The following is an 18285-nucleotide window of genomic DNA, read 5'->3' as shown; positions in this document are numbered from 1 at the left end:
CATTGCTGCTGTCTTTAAGTGTTACAAAACACAGGCAGCTCATAGGAAACCTCTCAAAACCAAGTGCAATGTGAGAGATGAAGCCTTTGGAGTGCACACAAGCCACCAGCTCCATCCCAGAGGAGACATCGCAGGAAGAAACTTCTGATGTTAGGAGACCTGAGAACAGACTTGTTCCCAGCCCTAGAATCAAGCATCAGCCAGAGGGCCTTAATTTCCCCTGGAAACACTACCCTGGGCTTGTGCCATCTGGCTTATTGGGCGCGATGTGGCTCCTGCCCCTGTCCATGGCAGAATCATTCCTGTTGCTGCCCCTTCCCAGAAGGAGGTGCTTCAGGGTGGTGGCCACACTCCTCTGCTCTCCACCTTTGTGAGCCTAACCCTGTGGGGTCTCATATTCCTTTGAAACCTGAGTTGTGTTGATGGATATATTTGCTGGGTGCCTCCCGTCTTTCCTGGGCTCAGGCTGCCCTGTCTGGAGGTTCTGTGAGAGAGAGGGGTCTGGAGTTTAAGAGCGTTATTGTTACCGGAGGAAGGAATTTTTGGTCCTATAAATCAGAGGCAGGCAGGAGTAGGGCCAGCATACTTGGGCTGTGTGAACAAACTTCATTTCCTGGGAGACTAGCCTTCAATCACCCTCTGTCATACTCCACTGATCAGAGGTGGACATGAGAGCAGTTCATTAAGGGGGAAGAAAAATAATATAATAGGTCCTCCCCATGCATGCACTATTCTCGACCCCTGGGGGTGGCAAGACATCCCTTCCTTGTGCTAAGATCCAAAACACATACACACACAGAGAGCCACTCACCCTGAATATGCTGGTATTCCTCTACCTAAGCAAATTTCCTTCTAAAAATGGACACCTCGAACACAGACCGAGGTTTTTTTCTGGCTACTTTTCAGATGAACTCAGTTCCACTGTCTGTTGACTCGCTTTGTAATTCTTGGCTGCACTCTGTCGGAGAAGAATCAGGTCCAGCACTTGAGGCAAAAGGAATCGACAATTTTCCGAGCAAAACAGAACATTCAAAGCTCTCCTTGTTGATTTTGTCTCCTGGCTTTCTGAATGGATTTTTTTTTTCTTAGGAGATTGTCTCTCCTGTTTCTCTTTTACCCTCCTTTAGCACTACTAGTTTTGATTGGAATCAGGAAAAGGGGCAAGAATGTTAAGTAGGCAAAAATCAAAAATTGAAAAATATATACATTTAATGAAAAGAGAAAATATTTTGAGTTAAGGATATGGAAAAACCTGAAAGAGGAAAATTTTTTACAAAAAGTTTTGTGTTTTCAAGAACAAATTGTGAGGCAACCTGCGGTAGGGAAACACAGAAAGTAGCTCTTGTAAGGTCCAAGAGACTGAGCTGGTGTCTAACATGGACTGGTGCAGTGGTGATACCACATGGAATAAAAGCCTTTCAGACTTCTGAGCTTGGCTGGGTTGGTGCTATACATTTATATGCTTGTCACAGAAAGCATAACTGAAAGAAAGACATAATTTATTTTTTTAACCACTCAGAAAACATTTTTCCTAGCAGTTCTTACATTTATAAGATACAAATGCAAACCAGAGCTTGCACCACAGAACTCAGGAAACTGATACAAGATAAATACTGTTAATTTGGAGGTGCTGCCCAAGTACAGCTTCAGGCTAGTGGACAGCTGGTGCTCTCATCTCCTGTGTGACAGAGGCACACATTGGTTTAGGGAGCTCCTTGAAAGCAGTTTTAATCGATGTCTAGTTATGCTGCTGGACTCAGCTCCTGGAAAAATTTGCGGTTCTGTCCAGGCAGACAAGGTTCTGCCCAGGCACTGCCATCCTTGGTTCCAGTGTCTTGCCTCTCTGCCTGTGATGTCTAGAAGGACCAAGTCCAGCAGGAAGTGAGGAGGGTTTGTGTGAACTGGTCCTGGGAACAGAGGACTCTGGAATATAAAGGGTGCACTGTGGAGCAGGAGCCTCTGCTCACAACCGTGACTTCACATGGCAGTGCTGCATGTTCCTCACTGTACCACAGTTCTGCTGTTGACCTTTGTGCACATCCCAGCAGAGGTGGCCAACTGCAGCAGGAGCACTCCTTCAGTTTTTTGCTTGTTAGGGACAATCCAGAGACCTGCATCTTCGAGGGAAAAAGCAGAAGGTTGGTGAGCTTACAGGGGCTGAGGGATACATTGATTCAGTGAATCCACTGTGAAGATCATACCAAGAAAATTCTTCTTCCTTATGATCTCGTATGGTCTCCAAGGAAGGTAGCAAGGTACATCCACAAGTAGATGAGCAATCCTGAGCAGTAGCAGACTGCTCCTGGTTTGAGATGTAGCTCTTACATTGGTGGGTATAAAATGAGTCATTCCTGGTTAATATCCAGAGGCTGAAGCTGTATGGTGAGGCAAAACAGGTAGTATTTAATCATCCCAGAAAACGTTGGAGGATATTCTCAGAAGATTTCTTGTAGGGACAGTTGCTGCATAGAAAACATGGAACTGTCTGGTACTAACATCTCCTCTAGAGAGAAAGATCAGACAGTTCAGTGGCATTTGATGAATAGGCACTGAAGGATTTCGTGGGCCTCCCAAATGAAAGAGGCTGCTGGAAAACAGGACTATGGGGTGGCTTCTCCACCCTGGTTATTCATCACCAGAAAGCCTGTTTGCAAACCTGCTTTTTTATTTACTGCATGAAGTCTTTCTGAATGGACTTTTTACACTAATATCTAAAAGGAAAGTTGTACAGTTGTTAATGGATATATGCCTCTGTTGGCTTTGAAGCTGCTCAGACTATCTGCATTAAAGAAAAGTTCACTGTGTTTGTTGAGAAGTGTCAGAAAACCAGGGTATATTAACTCCAAGCTCTGCTGGACAGAAAAGCAAAGGGGATAGAACAGCTGAGGTAAAAATCTGAGGCCATCACTGCAGCAGAGAGGAGGGAACAGTACGCAGTACTGATAATGCACTGGCTGGGGTCAAGGGACTGTGGCTGTAGATATGCAAGAGTACTGTCAGAACAAAGTATATGACAGAGGTGTACCCTATACCCAAGCACAGCTATATGCCCCAGCCCACTCCCACTACATCAGAGCTCTCTTTGGGTCATTAGTGCTTGTTTTAATTTATTTCGCCAATTTTATCGCTGGAAACACACAGTGATTTACAGCCTTTCCTGAGTGCACAGATTAATAAGTCTTCTTCTCACTTCCCCTAGAGACAATTAGCACATAGTCATGATGGGAAATGACTGTGAGGTACACACAGGCAATATGCTCTGAGAGCTAGACATTAGGCTGAATTCTGCTTACACACAAGGTCACTTGGGAGCCACTACTCATGCTTTCCTCACCTGGAGAGAAAAGCCACCCCCATCACTGAGCAGAACACGCAACAAAATGGACTGAACCACCTCTGGCACACATCTGAATGCAGAGTCCTCTGGAAAGCTGGCCAGGAGGAGGCAGAGGCCCCAGCCTCCTGTGTGGTATGCCACTGATTTTGTGTGCCCTCAAAGCCCCTTCTGCCTGCCTTTTTGAGTTGACCCTGCTTTAGGTGGAGGTGAGTCCAGACACTCTGAGAGTCTCTTCCAATCTGAGCTGTTTTATGACTGTGACACTCTGCTCTTAGCACAACAGGACGCCAAGTTGTAACTCAGCCTGGGAAAGAGTCACAGCAACTGCCCTTAAGGGTACAGACTTGACTTCAGCTTCAGAAGGCTTTACTATTAGATGAAACATAAGCAACAGATTGGGAAAAAAAAAAAAAAACCAACAAAATAATGTGATAATCTTCCTCTTCTCTTTCGGGTTTGTCTGTTGCTTTCTTTCCCAACCATCACTCTCTCTCACTTCCAGGCAGCTCCCTCCCTGCAAGCACTTCTTTCAAAATCAAAGGGGGAAAAGATGGCAAAAATATGATGACAGTTTTCTCATGGGTGTTTTTTTAGCTTACTGAAACTTCTTTTCTCCACTTCTGATAAGTCAACAATACTTTTATTCTTCAAAACAGAAAAAGATCCAGATTCTGAGAGCTAATATTCAAGAAAATTTTATCAAAAATTTTAGCAAAGTTGCAGTCCTTTATATCTCCACAGGTAATTTTTAAGTAATCCTTTCCACATATGTTCTGATGAAGATGAATGTGGTAAACCCCACTTTACAAGCAGGAAAACTGAGTCAGAGACACATAAAACCAAATATGGTACTTCTTCCTCACTGAGGAATCTTCTTTTTTACTGCAGAGTCCCATAATTAGATACATAGTGTGCTCTGATCAACTTGTATAGCTGGGGCTGTACAGGTGTTAATAACCCAACACTTCCACTGCTCTACTGACCAACACTCCTCACCTCGCTAAAGGGAGTCCCCTAGGAAGTTGAGAGGCCTTTCAAGTGCCCTGAGGCACGGTGTAGCTGATGCAGAGCTGTGAACACAGGAGTCACCAGAGGTGACAGAGGAGTGTGTCCATCACTGTCCCTCATCAAAACCCTTGCCTGCATCTGCCTGTTCTCATGCTTTCTTCCTGAGCAGCTCAGTCTTGGTTCTCTCCTGAAACCCCATCTCTGAACATCTCAGACTAAACCAGGAAGGTTTGGGAGAGACTCCTGTGGCATTCCAGCAACTCCTTGGAGTTTACTAGTCCACTCCATCTCCTTTTCCTTTCCTATGCCCTGGTGAATGTGGCCATTGCCCACCAGCACTGTGTGCTCGCTGCCTCCCCAGCAGCTGCAGCTCACTGGGCTTGGGGGGCATATCCCCACAGCAATTGTATGACCTCTTAATAGCACTGCTGTGGTTTTGCTCCCCCATTCAGGTTCCAGTGACAGCACTGTCCTGCAGATTACCCATGGCTTCCATGGAGCTCATTGCCATGGCAGGGCTCGTAGGGAGATCTGTAAGGACAGTTTCTAGTGCTTAAAACATCATAGAGGAGTTCAATTCCTCTTTGCTCAGGCAGAGCCTGTCCTCTCCTGAGAGTGTCTCATCTCATCTCTTTGCTCATGTTGACCAGGGTTGCTCCCACCCTTGGTCTCCACAGATCCCCTTTTCCCTTCCCAGAGCAGCAGTGAGGCTGAGGCAGCAGCAGGACTAGAGTGTGTTTCTGCAGATGATGGGTCGGAGAGGCCATGGGGAGCGACTTTTGGGGTGTAACAGTGCTGACTGTGTTGCCTTTCCCTCCTTGCTGAACCCAACCCCGCTGATAGACATTAGTGGGTGGGAGGCTGGCTCACTCCAGAGAGCCTTTGACATAAAGGGAGTTTTCACCCCACCTCTTCATCAATCAAAACTTAAACTTATTTGTGCTTATACACTACTTCTTAAGTAGAGAAAATAAAAACTGGGTTTAGGAGAGTGCAAATATTTAACAATAAAAAAACCACATTAATTTACCCTTTTTCATTTCTACAGAAGGATCCTTAATGGAGTCACATGACTCTTATTCTAAGTTATAAACCACAGGTCATAAAGCACCACTTTATCACTCTGCACAAGCAGTATAAATAACAGCTATTACCCAACCTCACTCCATCTGATAAGCTCAGAGATTTTCTAATATACATTTCTGATTTTTTTAAATAATATTCATGATCATTTCCTCTTGAGCGTTATGAGTCTCTGGCTATGTGGCCCTTGAAACCAGGGCCTGCAAGCCCTTGTACCATCTCCCTGATTTATGGCCATGTTGGTCGGGACTGACGCCCTAATGAAATCTGTGACACTGCATTAATGGGGCTGTTTGTTACCACCAGAGTTCAGCAGCTGGCTGTAGTCTCGGCGCTGCGCTCAGGATGGTACACGTAGAGTCTATAAAGCCCACGCAGAGGGCAGCAAACCCACCCTGCTGCACACACCGTGGCACCGGGGGCTGCCTGGCTGGGCCGCTGAGACCTTGAGGCCGTGGGTAGAGGGTCACGGGTCTGTACCTCCTGTCGCAGCTGCACGAGCACACAGAGTGTGTGACAAGCTCGGGTGTTCCGCGGGCCCACGGCTGTGCACACACACAGACACAGACACACACACACACATGCACACACGGCTCTCAAGCATGTAATTAATACCCAGCCCCGTGCGGAGTCGCTGAGTCGCACCGGCCCCAGCGACCGTGCACCGTCAGACTGCTCACCAACAAGCGTGAGTGTGCGGAGTGTATCCGACACACATCCCCTGCAGCCCCGCAGCCCCAGCACAACGTGTGGGTGAGGAAACGCTGCCCACACCTCTCCACCATCCTGCCAAGCCTGCCCTCCCTCTGGCTCCAGAGCAAAGCCACGGGCCAGCACCAAACACCCTCCTGCGATGTGTGTGTGCTTCCCCAACGTTTTCCAGTGTGATCTACTTCCATCGACTGAGACATCTAAGTCAAATAGCCACCCAGTTCTCATCAACTCTGATGGCAGTTTGGAGGATGATTCATGTCCTCAGCTCAGAAAAACTGAGCCAGCATGTATGCAACAAAGATCTTGTGTATCCACTGCACAATAAAACATACCTGCAAGACAGTTATTTTAATACCAATATGCCCTATATAGAGATACATTATCGTGAGCTCAATCTTGGACCTACCACGGCAAGCAGAGAGAACTCCAGCTTTCTGTAAGCAGGGAGCGTTGGAACCTCTCCTCGAGCTAAGTCATCACCCTGAAGTTTTTACCACAGGTACATGCTTGAGTATCTAGATCTAATACAGACTGACTGAAGCAGCTCCTTTTTGTTGCAATCAGCTACCATCAGCATGTGCTTTCTCTTGAGTTTTATTTGATCCTGTTCATCTTTGTTTCATTTTTCCTTTTTTAAAACAGTGTAGGAAACAAATGCAAAGATTTATGTTCATGCAATGCAGACTCCCATGCAACAGGAAATAAAAATTGCAAAAGTGAATATTTAGCATTAATTCTGCCCTGGAGTAAAACTCTGTCAGCTGCTATAACTGTATATTACCTATCAAATAATTCAACACAGTACACACTTTCCTCCACTTTAGGTACATACAAGGAAGAGTCTTAGCTCCTGTGTGCTTTATTTTACAATTTTAAATGCAGGACAATTCATTGAACTGAAAGCTTTCTTCAGAAATATCTTGATGTAAAAAATGGCACTGTTATGGAATATATTGTTGTGCCTTTAAAATGCAATACCTTTTTTCAGGATTGCTTTTGTAGTATTTTAGTCAAAATGGCTTAACAAGAAATCAGGGGTTCGACCAATTCACATCTTCTGGAATTATTAAGCAATTATAAATAATAAAGCATTGAGCTTAAAAATGACGATTTAAAATCAGTAATATTGATATGGCTGAGTTTCATTTATCCTGGAAAGGAAACAGCTTTGACAAGATCATATTTTTTAATAAAATGAGTGTGATATTTTTCTATCAGGTCTCTTTAATTCCAGTATCATAAAAATGTGGTACATCTTTATTGATAGACTTTAGCTGGTGCATTCTCTTCTCTACAGCATATATATGTTAATGATTTTCTCAGCACTGACATACAATATGTTTAACCAGACGATTTTTCCTTTCATTCAGAGTTACTTCTCTGAGCAGTAATTTAGTGGGCAGTTCTCAAATGACAACTCTGAGAAATACACACACCATGTCTTGTTAAAAGTGTATTTTAATGATGTCTTGCTTGACCATGTTTCTTTTTTGTAGAATTGTAAATAATTCCTACTCTTCTTGTGATCTGTAGCTGGAGAGACACAGGACTGGAGGAGACCAGCTATGCAATCAAGTCCAGTGCATTTACAATCACTTTGCAGCAGGTGTTTAGTCCAAAAGAAACCACAATTCCCTCCCTATGCCACAAACCTCAGAATAACTCAAGCCTGCTTGCGCTAAAAAGACACAGACACACACAAAAACCCAAAACCCAAGCCCTTGAGAAAAGTAATAATACATCACAGGAAAACAGCAGAAGATACTTGGAGCCAGAGCATCACCCACTGCTGGGAGCTGCATGGGTAGGGGACTGTGGTATGTGAATAGTCACAGCTGATCTCAGCACATTGCAAATGTAACTCTAGTCAGGCAGTAGATGTGCTCTCTTTAATGATATTACTGAACAGATTACATAAATGAGTGAGAATTTATGTACAGAATTTGCATGTGTTTGCAACTGATCTGAAACTTATAAATACATTTCTGTATTTACACGCACAAGTAAATTAATATTGATTTCCAACCAGCAAGCTCCACAAAAATGGCATTCAAGTGCATGTTTCCAGGTGCAAAGTATTTAGCTGGAGAGCAAAGCAAGCAAGTTTGCAATGAGAACAGTGAAAATGTGGATGCAGTTCTGGAAAGAATACCTTTCACTGTTTGTGTTGCAGTGGTGCTGGAGGTTGCAGGCACCCGGGGATCTCCTGGGCAGAGCACTCTGCAATCCTACTGCAAAAGAGCTTCTCCCCAGCCTGTGCTAGTGAGACAAGTGCCTCAGTTTAGCAACACGGGTCTAATTCCCAGGTGGGTGCTCATTCCCTGCCCAGAGGGCTTTATTGGGTGCACAGCTCAACTCCCCGGGTGGGTCACTGAAGGTTCACCAGCCATTGGCATGAGCTAGCTCTGGGACATTGTGGCTATTGCATGCACCAAGTCTGCTCCTGCATTGCTTCACTGTCAAACCCCTGCATAGCCTCCATCTGCACACCCTCAGCACCCCTGCCCCCCAGCTTCTCACTCCCCAAGCTCTAACACATCTCTGCATGCTCCAAAGAGGACTCTCTTCCTGACTACCCATGTTCCAGGGCCTGTATCCGCTCCATCCCTCATCTCCCGACACTGTCTCGTGCCTTTCCTAGAGCAGGGCCGCTACCCTGGGCACACATGCTGGGTCCCAAGGCACCATTCCTCACTGTCGTCCTGCTGTGCACCCAGTCCAAATTGAGAATTTTGGGACAGGGCAGTAAAGGGCAGGGGGAAGAATAGCTGTTGGGACTGCATGAATCAGTCTAAACCCTTCTCTTCACCAGAGAAGGCAATTACTTTACCAAGGATTGTGTTTGTAACCAAGGTATTACAATCACATCTCTCTGGATTTGCTTTTGATTTTTCCTTCTCTTTTCCCTGAAACTCCTCCTGATGTTTGGTACATTTTTCTTGGGTATGCTTTGTTGTTTTTGGGTTATTTTGTTGCTATTGTTGCTGGCAGCCACCAGAGAGTTCCCTTCCTCTGGTTAATGGCTCATTAACTAGCTCTCTCCATGCAGGAGTAGGGCCTGGGAAGTGCTGAATTCTGGAAAATCCTCACCAGCAAGGAACCATTTGCCAGCAACAAAATCATCTTTTCAGAGGGGACCTGTGTCATGGGACAGCAAGGGGAGACAGTCTGTGGAAGGGAGGGAATAGGGACAGAGCCCACGGGAGTGTGGGGCGCAGGCATTGCTGCTGTTTCTTGAAAAAAGACACTGGCTCTTGGGAAGAAGGGGGAGAGGAGACAGGAGCTGGATTGTTAGAGGATTCAATGAGCTGTGCCCAATGTATTCGAAAGGTGCTTAAGACAGCCAAAGCTCCACACCAAACACACACTGCTGTGAGCAGCACAGCAGTGCCCACAGGCTGCAGAGCAGCCCAGCTCCCCCCCTCGCACAGCACACCCCAGACATGGGCACCAGCCCCCTGCCCCACACCACCGCGGCATGGCGAGGGTGTCAGAGCTGCCAGCCATGATCACCTGGACTTCTGACTACCCCAGAGGAGGTGCCCATCTCAAACCCTTCCCCTCCCTCCCTTTTGCACCCTTCCAGGTAGAAAATTACTTGTGGCTTTAGGTTGTCCCAGTCAAGCAACCCAATGGCTAGGTCAGAGAGGAGGTAGAGCATTTTCCATAGATATAAAACAGAGAATTCAAAGCAAGCCTTGGGATTGACAAGATTAGTGAAATGTGTTTTCTGTTAGCTTTTTGTCCTGATTCCTTTGTCCTCCCTCCATCACCACTACAATAACTGCAGAGGACAGATTCTCCTCCAGTGCCTCTCATTGCCCCAGGAGGGCTCTCAGCTTGTGTGCTGTCACAGCCATGCGCTGTTTGGTCACTGGGCATGGAGGGATGGTTGGCCAGCAGAGAAGATGGAGTAGTCCTGGTGCTGGCAGTAATGTGAACCTCACTTCTTTACCCCGTCATTAATTTAAACACATTTTGTAGGCATAGAATAGTGCTGTGGTCTCTGTCCATGTGTCGAGTATGGCTGACATTGACAGGTAGGTTAAATGTTATGGAGAGAATGGGGACAAATGACAGACAGTGCAATTGCCTCTGCTGGGTTACCTGAGCCTAAACTTAAAAAAGGTGATAGTTTCATTTCATCAGTGTCATAAAGCACCCTCACCTGCAGCTGCAGAACAAAGCACAGCTCAGGCTCATGAACATAAGCAATCAGTTTGTCACACTTTAATCAGGTAGCTCCCATCAGCAAACCTGCAGAAATCACTTTTCTTGGGGGTCTTGTGGCTCAGCTTCACTTCAAAGATGACTCTTCACCCACAAGGGCTGGCACCTCTGGGCCATTCTGAAATACCCTGGGGCAATCAAAATTGAACCTACTCCCCCAGTTGCTCAGCGTGCCAAGCAAGGGCCACAGGCACAGCAGAGATGTTAAGATCTTGATGTCACATGTGCAGTGACTGTGGCATTGCTTATGACCTAGCCCTGTGGCCATAGTCCCAGCAAGGCCAGTCACCTTGCTACAGGGCATTTTTGGGCTGTGTGGCACCAGCTCACCAACAGATTACCACACTTCAAAAAAGCAATGGTTTCTCACCATGCATTTTTCATACATCTCCAAGTTGATCACAAATGAAGTAGTGATGATGACCGCCATTTTAAAGGCAGGGAAACTGAGGTATTGCATGATGCATGACCCCGTGTCTCCCAACAGACTGGTGGCAGGGACCAAAGAGACACACAAGTTCCCTAAATTTCAGTGCAGTGTGCAGGAACTGGATTATCATGTGGACAGTATTCACTGTGCGATGCCCACACTGCTCTCAAGGGAAGCTTTGTAAGACCAGCTTTACACCCAGGGTGGTCTAGGACTTGAGAGTGGCAGGGCAGAAAGGAGACATTCCCTGACAAGCTTTTGCCTCAGAGAAAGACTTGAAAAAAGTTCAGCTCAAGGTCCTTGTGAAAAGGACGCCTGCAGGGCCACCCGCACCGCTCTCTAGCTGCTCCCAAGCAGTGAATTCATCTGGCCAAAGTTCTGGGGAAAGTGAAAAAAAAGTACATATGAGGAGACAGAAGCTAGCCCCATCGACCACTCACACTGTTTGACATTAAAAAGTGCTGACAGCAGAGAGGGAGGAAAGGGATGGACGAAGGGACACTTTCATCTCATGAGTCTCCTGCCAGCCCCAGCCACTCGTCTCCCTCTCACCCCCCCTTCTGGCCCCTTGCTTTCCTAGGCATTTTATTAAATAGGGTCACAGCCCGCATTACAGGCCCTCCCACAGCCCTGGCAAAATGAAAACACTCACCCATCCCCATGACCCCCACCCTCCCAGATCTCCGTCTCCTTCACTGTTTCCCCCCACTCCAGAACTGAGATCTCCACCCCACAGCAACCCTGGCGTTTCATAGCCAAACATCAAGGCTAAAGGCACCAGGGAGCAGGAAGGTCTCCCCCTTTTTTTTCCCTCTTACATTAATTATCTCATTTAGTTGAAAGAAAAGTTCAAAAATTGAGCTTTAACTTGGCAATTTATGATGCCAGAGTGGTAATTTATGCCTTGATACAATTTTATTTTGTTCCTTCTTTACACACATGCACACACATACACAGAGATAAACACACACATATATACACTTAAGGAGACACTAAGCTGAATTTATCACATTAAGTACCTGCCTGCTAAAAGGACAGGACTGGACATAATTTATAAGGCAGGATAGGGAGGGGTTCACATGTGGGGGGAAACATTTAGAAGAGTTAATGTTTGAAAGTTGGTCTTTGAAGGCAGGAGGCTCCTCTAGACGGAAAAAGAAAACCTAACTAATTAAAACTGATGTATCAGTTTCAGAAGAAGAATGTGCTGGGAATGAAACTGTGCATGGGCAAAAACAACAATCAGCAGGGTTAGCCATGACAGTGCAGATACCCCCAGAGAGAAGGCCCCAATTCCAGCATCAGAGCAGCAGGATCTGAGATCTCACTCGCTGGGGCAGTAGCCAAAGCCCCCTGCTGAAGTGGCTGGTCTGATGCAGGACACAACTTGGGTGCAGAGGCAAATGTGGGTCATCTGTAGGGTTTGAATCATGACCATGGCATGCCAGCAATGTGACCCACTGAGCTGTGCTTGGAGGAGGAGGGAGGGGACCTTGGGCCATAGATGTGGGCTGTTGTTTCAGCAGCAGTCAAGCACTGTGGATGGCCAAAGGAGAGGCCTTGCCTGCCCAGAATGCTGAAATACTGAGTGAGCAGCAAAAAGGAAAGAGAGAGCAGAGGAGTAAGTGCCCAGTCCAAGGCCAGTGCACAGCCACAGCTGTGGCCAGCATTCAGCCTCTCAGCCTTGCTGTGTCTCTCTCAGTGAGTTCAAGCAGGAACATCCTGGCTTCGTCTCTGCATTTTCCAGGATACCTTCCTGAAGTGTCCTCCTCCCACTTAGGGATACCCAGGGGGTCTCTCCTAGCACCTTCCCCAGCTCTCCAAACCTCTGTAACTGAGGTCTAGAGGGGAGGTGGCTCCAGACACTATCCAGGAAAGGTGAAGTTTGAGTAACTGAGTATGCTGAGATGAGAAACGTGCAGAGCATCTCACCTGATGTTTGATTCTCTTTTGTGCATGTGAATTTCCCTAACTTCACAATGCATCTCTATCTTCCATACAGGAATCTGAGCCATAGAGGACATCCAGTGTCTTGGACCTGGGTCACAATGCAATTAAATCTGTCAGCCAAGTGCCAGGTGAGCCCCCTGCAGCCAGACAGTTCTTCTGCTCCAGGGACCTGTACCTGATGGGGTTGGGCATTGACTTTAACCCCTCGTCCACTGCCTTTGTCCAGGACCAAGACTGCACACATTATTTCCTATGAGTCATACAATTCTATTGCTCCTACAAGCCTCAAATCCTTTAAATCATTAGGAGGAGAGGTAATTATGGGTGTGGAGGAAGGAGGCAAAAAAAAAAAAAAAAAAAAAAAAGAGAGAGAGAGAGAATAAAAGTATTTCAGAAATGCCTCTTACTCAAATACAGATTCTTTCCAAAATGTGCCTTGATGAAAACTGGTCAAGCTGTGAGTGTGCTTTTATAGTGCTTGGTCTGTGCATCAGGCAGAGGCGCACCAGACAATAAACAGCCCCTGCTTGTCAGTCCACATGGCAAATTTCTGGAGCCCACTGAAAGAAGCCCCAGAAGGTGATTTGTATGTAAACACAGAATACCCGCTCCCTTTGGTAGGGAAGGTGTTCTTTGTCTTACAGCTTTCCCTGTAGACATCAGCTTGTTTACAAATCTTACAGCAACCCACAGCCGTGGCATTAAACAGGTGAAGAGAATAACGCTTTTTCCTTATTGATCTAGGGTCGGTTTCATTTGTAAGCAAAAGGGCAGCTGTCAATAGACTGCATGATCTAAGGCACCAATCCAGAGAAATCTTAAGCACGTGAGCGCCAGGGAGCAAGGATGGGATTCAGGGTTGTTGAATTGGGGCCAGGAGCCTAAACTAGGCTTTATTTCATGTTGCATCATAATTCTATTGTGTGAATTAGAGGGAAGCATTAATAAATGAGATGATGGAAGGGGAAGAAGAAGAAAACATGCCTACTTCTTGCCCAATAATGTTAGCAGTATATTTATAAAACCGAAACAGTACTAATCTTCACTCCTCTGTGCTTCTCAGGGAGCCCTGTCTATGTTGTCTGTTTTGTTTAGATTGTGCACTCTTCATGACAGAGGTTATCTGTATTTTGTGTCTCGTAAAGCACTGGGCACTTTTATATAATAGTAATAATCTATAAAATGCACAAATAAAAATATCAGAGCCAACAAATGATGTTGCAGAATTGTTTCTGCCTAAAAGGAGCAGCAAAATTCTAGTTAAAAATGCCCATGTCTGCCTTGATAATAAAATGTATGTGTATGATTGTGCATACACATGCAGATATGTAGTGCATACAGTAGAGAAAAAGAGTCAAGGAAGGAATAAGTTCATCAGATCTGTAAGTATGTGGCACCTCAGCATTATGCAGGCTACCCTGGGTGCAATCAAAGCCTTCCGACGCTCCGAGGGACTCAGTGGAAGTGTGCAGGATATTAAGAGTGACAAGCCATCAGGACTGCACTATCAGACCAGTAGAGAAGGAAAACTGAAGCAGAGTGTCAGTTTGAATTGTTATTATCCCTGTTCAGGAAACAGCATCGGGCAAGGCAAAGTAGTCGCAGGAAGAAAGGAGACTGGGACATCTGGGGACTAATCCCCCATCCCCCAGGAATTCTGCACCCATTCAGGACCTGGAACTGACTGACTTCTGCATCACTCCCTGTCCTGCCTTTGTTTTCTTGAGCAGGGAGGTGACTGCTCCCAGGGTGGTGGGGTGGAAGAGCAAAGGGCAGATGCATCCCTGTGCCCAGGGAAGGGTGTCGGGGCAGTGGGAGGAACTCTGCGGTGCAGTGGGAGTGTGCAGCACTGGGCAGCACCAGGGATGGAGGAGAGGAAGGGAGGGTGGGGAGGGGAAGGCCTATAATCCCCTTGGTAAATCCATGCCTGAACTATAAAAGGATAATCCATGTGCAACCCTGGCCCCACTTATAGGATTTAGCTCTTAGTGTAGAATACTAATATTTGGCTGTTTGTTTACCCCTGTGAACTAATTTGGCAGATTCTTATGATTCTCACAGGGAGAATTTATTTCGATTTTGATATTACTCAAAGCCTTGGGTCCTGGAGTCATAGGATTATATGCAAAGCTCTGAGCAGACTTTTTTAATCCTTTTTCTTAAGAAATAACTATTTGTTGTGGGTGCAGCAAAAAGCTTGAAAGCTGGCCTGCTGTTCCACAGCACAATGGCATCAGAAAAGAAGCCACTTGCTAATTCCCTTTTTTTTTTTTTTTAACATGGTGATTTTTAAGCCAGTTTTGCAACTGTGAATGGTGAATGGGGATCAAGCCCATGATTTTTGTAGAGTCGGCACAGTCAAGCCAGGCTCTGCTTGTAGATTCACTCTGGCTTGGTGAGCTTCAGTGTCCACTTTCCTGCTCCTAACCCAGTGGCACTGCCTTGGGAGAGCAGTACCACAGGCAGAAATTAGATCCTTGGGCTAAAAATAATGTGCAGAGTTTGGGGAAGAAGGAAGCACAGGAAGAAAAGGAGTGTGTGTTAGGATCAGGAATTCAGACTTCAATTAAAAAGTAACTTTCTAACCTTGGACAATGCAGAGAATGGCTTGAAAATGTGATGCATGCATGCATTCCCTTAACACAGAAAGCCAGTACAAGAATCCCAACTATGTTTTTTTTTTTAAATCTTCCTGGTTTGAGGGCTTGCTTGTGTGATTTTTGAGCAGTTAAAGTTGTCTATACTAGGGGAGAAGTGTCCTTTCTTTAAATGCTAAAACCAGCTTTTGTGGTAAAGTGTGAAGAAACAGAAGGAGAAAAACAGTTTTCTCTAAATGTATTTGTGGCTGTTCCTCTCTCACTCACAGTCCTGAAAGAAATTAAAAGTTGCAAATATAATCACAGCTAGGAGCAAGGCAAAACTGGATATGTGCTGAAGATTTGACTCTCGATTTATGAAAATATTTATTTTAAATTCTGTGCCTAAGATCATCTCTTCTGAGAAGATTTAAGCACATGCCTGAAGTGGAGTAACTGCAGAGGGAGTCCACCAAATCAGGGCCTTGAGGAGAAAGCTGACAGTAAACCCAAAATTTATTATAAGAAAAAAAATATCTCCCTCAGTAAAACCAGAAGCAATGCCTAGAAAACCAAACCTTCATAAATCAGGCAAACAAGACAGGCAGATGAGAATCTTATCAGGCAGTGGAAATGAGGCAAAAATAATTCAAATTATTCACACATTTTGAAACTTTGCTGGACTGAGAAGAGAGGGTGAAATCTTGGTGAATAGGAAAACAAGCAGTATTTGTGCCTCACAGTTTAAGCCGGAAACACACTCGGTAAAGATCCTGGAAAGTCCAAGAGCAGAAAGTTTTTAGAGGATGTATGTGCATCCTTGGTAGCTGCCTGGTTTCCCTGCTCCTGCTCAGAGGCTGCAGTGTCTGGCTGTCCTGCACAGCCCCAGCTCTGGGCTGCCTCCCAGGCCGAGCGGAGCAGGGCACAAGCTCCGGTGCGGCGCTCGCTGCCCAGCGCGGCCGGCGCTGCCGCACACGGGGAGGCTCGGCACTCCACCAGCCCTCCCTAAACCCCACCCGTGCCTGGCACCCACACCTGCCTCAATGCACTGATCCGGTGGCATTTTACCCCTCTCTCAGATGCTGACGGCCAGTTCTAGCTCTGGTTATGGCTATTAATAATTAGTCTAGAATTATAGAGATTGAGAAAATATATTTTAGATGAGTGATATTTTCCCAAATTTGTTCCAAAGATAGTGTGAGGGGAAACAATGTGTTCATACACATTGTGACAAAGAGAAGGGAAGGTTTGGCTGTCTGATTTTCCAGTGGTTTGGACTCATTCCTATGTGCCCCTCTTTCTGTCTCGGCTTGTATTCTGGTAACAGGATAGAAGAACCCCAAACATTACCCAAAACTAGGAGGAAAGTGCACTACACCAAGGGGAACCATTTATTGAGTTTATTAAAAGGATCAAGAGGTGACTTGCTTCCTGTATATAAATTTCTTCCTAGGGAAGAAATACCAGATACTAAAAAACTCTTTAATCTGCCAGAGGAATCTGTAACAAGAGCCAATGGATAAATGCTGAAGCCAGACAAGTCCAATTAAAAATAAAGTACTGGACCTTTTTAAATTTTGTTTCACTTTGTCCGAGGAAGTCAGGGTGATTAACCATCAGAGCAGCTGTTACGGGAAGCACTGGAGTTTCCCTTTCTCAACATCTTCGGCTCAAGACTGGTATTCTTTCAGGAAGTTATTGTATGCAATAAAGGGGTAGCAGGGGGACAATCTCTGGTCTGTGTTACGCAGGCAATCCAGTCAAATCATCAAAAAATGTTTTGTGAGCTTAAACTGAATAAACAACTTAGCACCCCTCAGCTTATTTTTAAGCAGATTTCTTTTTAAAAATTAGGGAAGGAAGAATAAAAATCCCCATCAATTGAATAATTTTTCTTATTACAGAAAAGGATGAAAAAAAGGTGAAAATTTTGTAGAAGCAGAGGGATCCGGAGCAAAAAGGATGCCAGGATCCGAGGCAGAGCAAAGCAGAGGGCTCACTGCTGGTTGGGGCTGGTGGGGTTCTCCCCCAGCACCGCGAGCCTTTGGGGAAGGAGCTGCTCAGGCTCCATGGAGAATCCTCCCTTGCTGATTTCCAGCTGAGCAGCTTTCCACACTCAATGGCTGTCCCTGCTGCTTTCATGCAGGGATGTACTGTAGCTCGGAAGAGAGCGGTTCTGTTTAGATAGCCCCCAATCCTAGCTTTACCTCATCCCTTCCAGCAGAGTCACTGTAATTAAGATTTGTTAAGGTTTGGAAGAAATCTCATTAATCAGATAAGATCTGAACTTTATTTTCTTTTTAAAGACCCAATTTGATCTCTCTTGCTTGTGGTAATTGCTCTCCTCTTCTGACATGGAAATTCATTTTCCAGGCACATAAAACACAATAGATTTCCATTGTCAACAGCAGCAACCCCAGGAGACTTGAAAATATTCCTCCAAAGGCTAAAAAGAGTATTGGGAGCAAATCCAGACACAGGCAGGGAGAGGAAGCATGAGACAGGGTGCTGTCAGAGAGATTTGGGGCAAAAGAAAGGTGTTCGTATGGCCCAAAAAGGACAAGGGATACACCAGGGGCAGGAGGGGCAGCAGGACCCCCCCTGTGACCCTCAGTAAGTGGGGCTGAGTTGGCAGGTCCTGCCAAGGGACCCTGCACAGTGAGGAAAAAAGTTGTTCCCCCTCCTGGTTGCTGACCTGGGTTGGTAAAAGCACCTTTCTCCTGAGTTTATCAGAAACCAGTACTTCAAAGAGCGATCAGAAAAGCCTCCTGGACGGCTGACATTTCACATGAGGCAGCACCAGGATAAATGACACAGTGTGAAATATACTCCAGCACATCAAATCCTATCCATCAGCAGGATTCCTGGTTTCTAAATGTCAGGTATAGAATGGGAACTCTTCAGGAACATCTGAATCAGAGGGTGGATTCCTTCCCTGCCACCTACTCCCCCGCTCC

At 45.8% G+C, this 18285-nt stretch overlaps 1 long non-coding RNA gene across 2 annotated transcripts in view; it reads left to right on the top strand.

Moving 5' to 3' along the window:
* Window positions 1–1993: 1993 nt before the first annotated feature.
* LOC134422028 (uncharacterized) overlaps window positions 1994–18285 on the top strand; it is a 31284-nt gene continuing 14992 nt past the window's right edge. The window contains exons 1-3 of one of the 2 annotated variants that reach the window (XR_010028717.1): window positions 1994–2138; window positions 8316–8448; window positions 12805–12880. This is a non-coding gene — a long non-coding RNA (uncharacterized LOC134422028). Of the gene's footprint in view, window positions 2139–8315; window positions 8449–12804; window positions 13084–18285 lie in introns of those variants that run through there. The other variant, XR_010028718.1, reaches the window with a different exon arrangement.

Source organism: Melospiza melodia, chromosome 9 (genome assembly GCF_035770615.1).
Source record: "Melospiza melodia melodia isolate bMelMel2 chromosome 9, bMelMel2.pri, whole genome shotgun sequence".
Taxonomy (NCBI): Eukaryota; Metazoa; Chordata; class Aves; order Passeriformes; family Passerellidae; genus Melospiza; species Melospiza melodia.
Note: the sequence above shows the minus strand (reverse complement) of the source record. Positions and strands in the feature narration are given on the sequence as shown.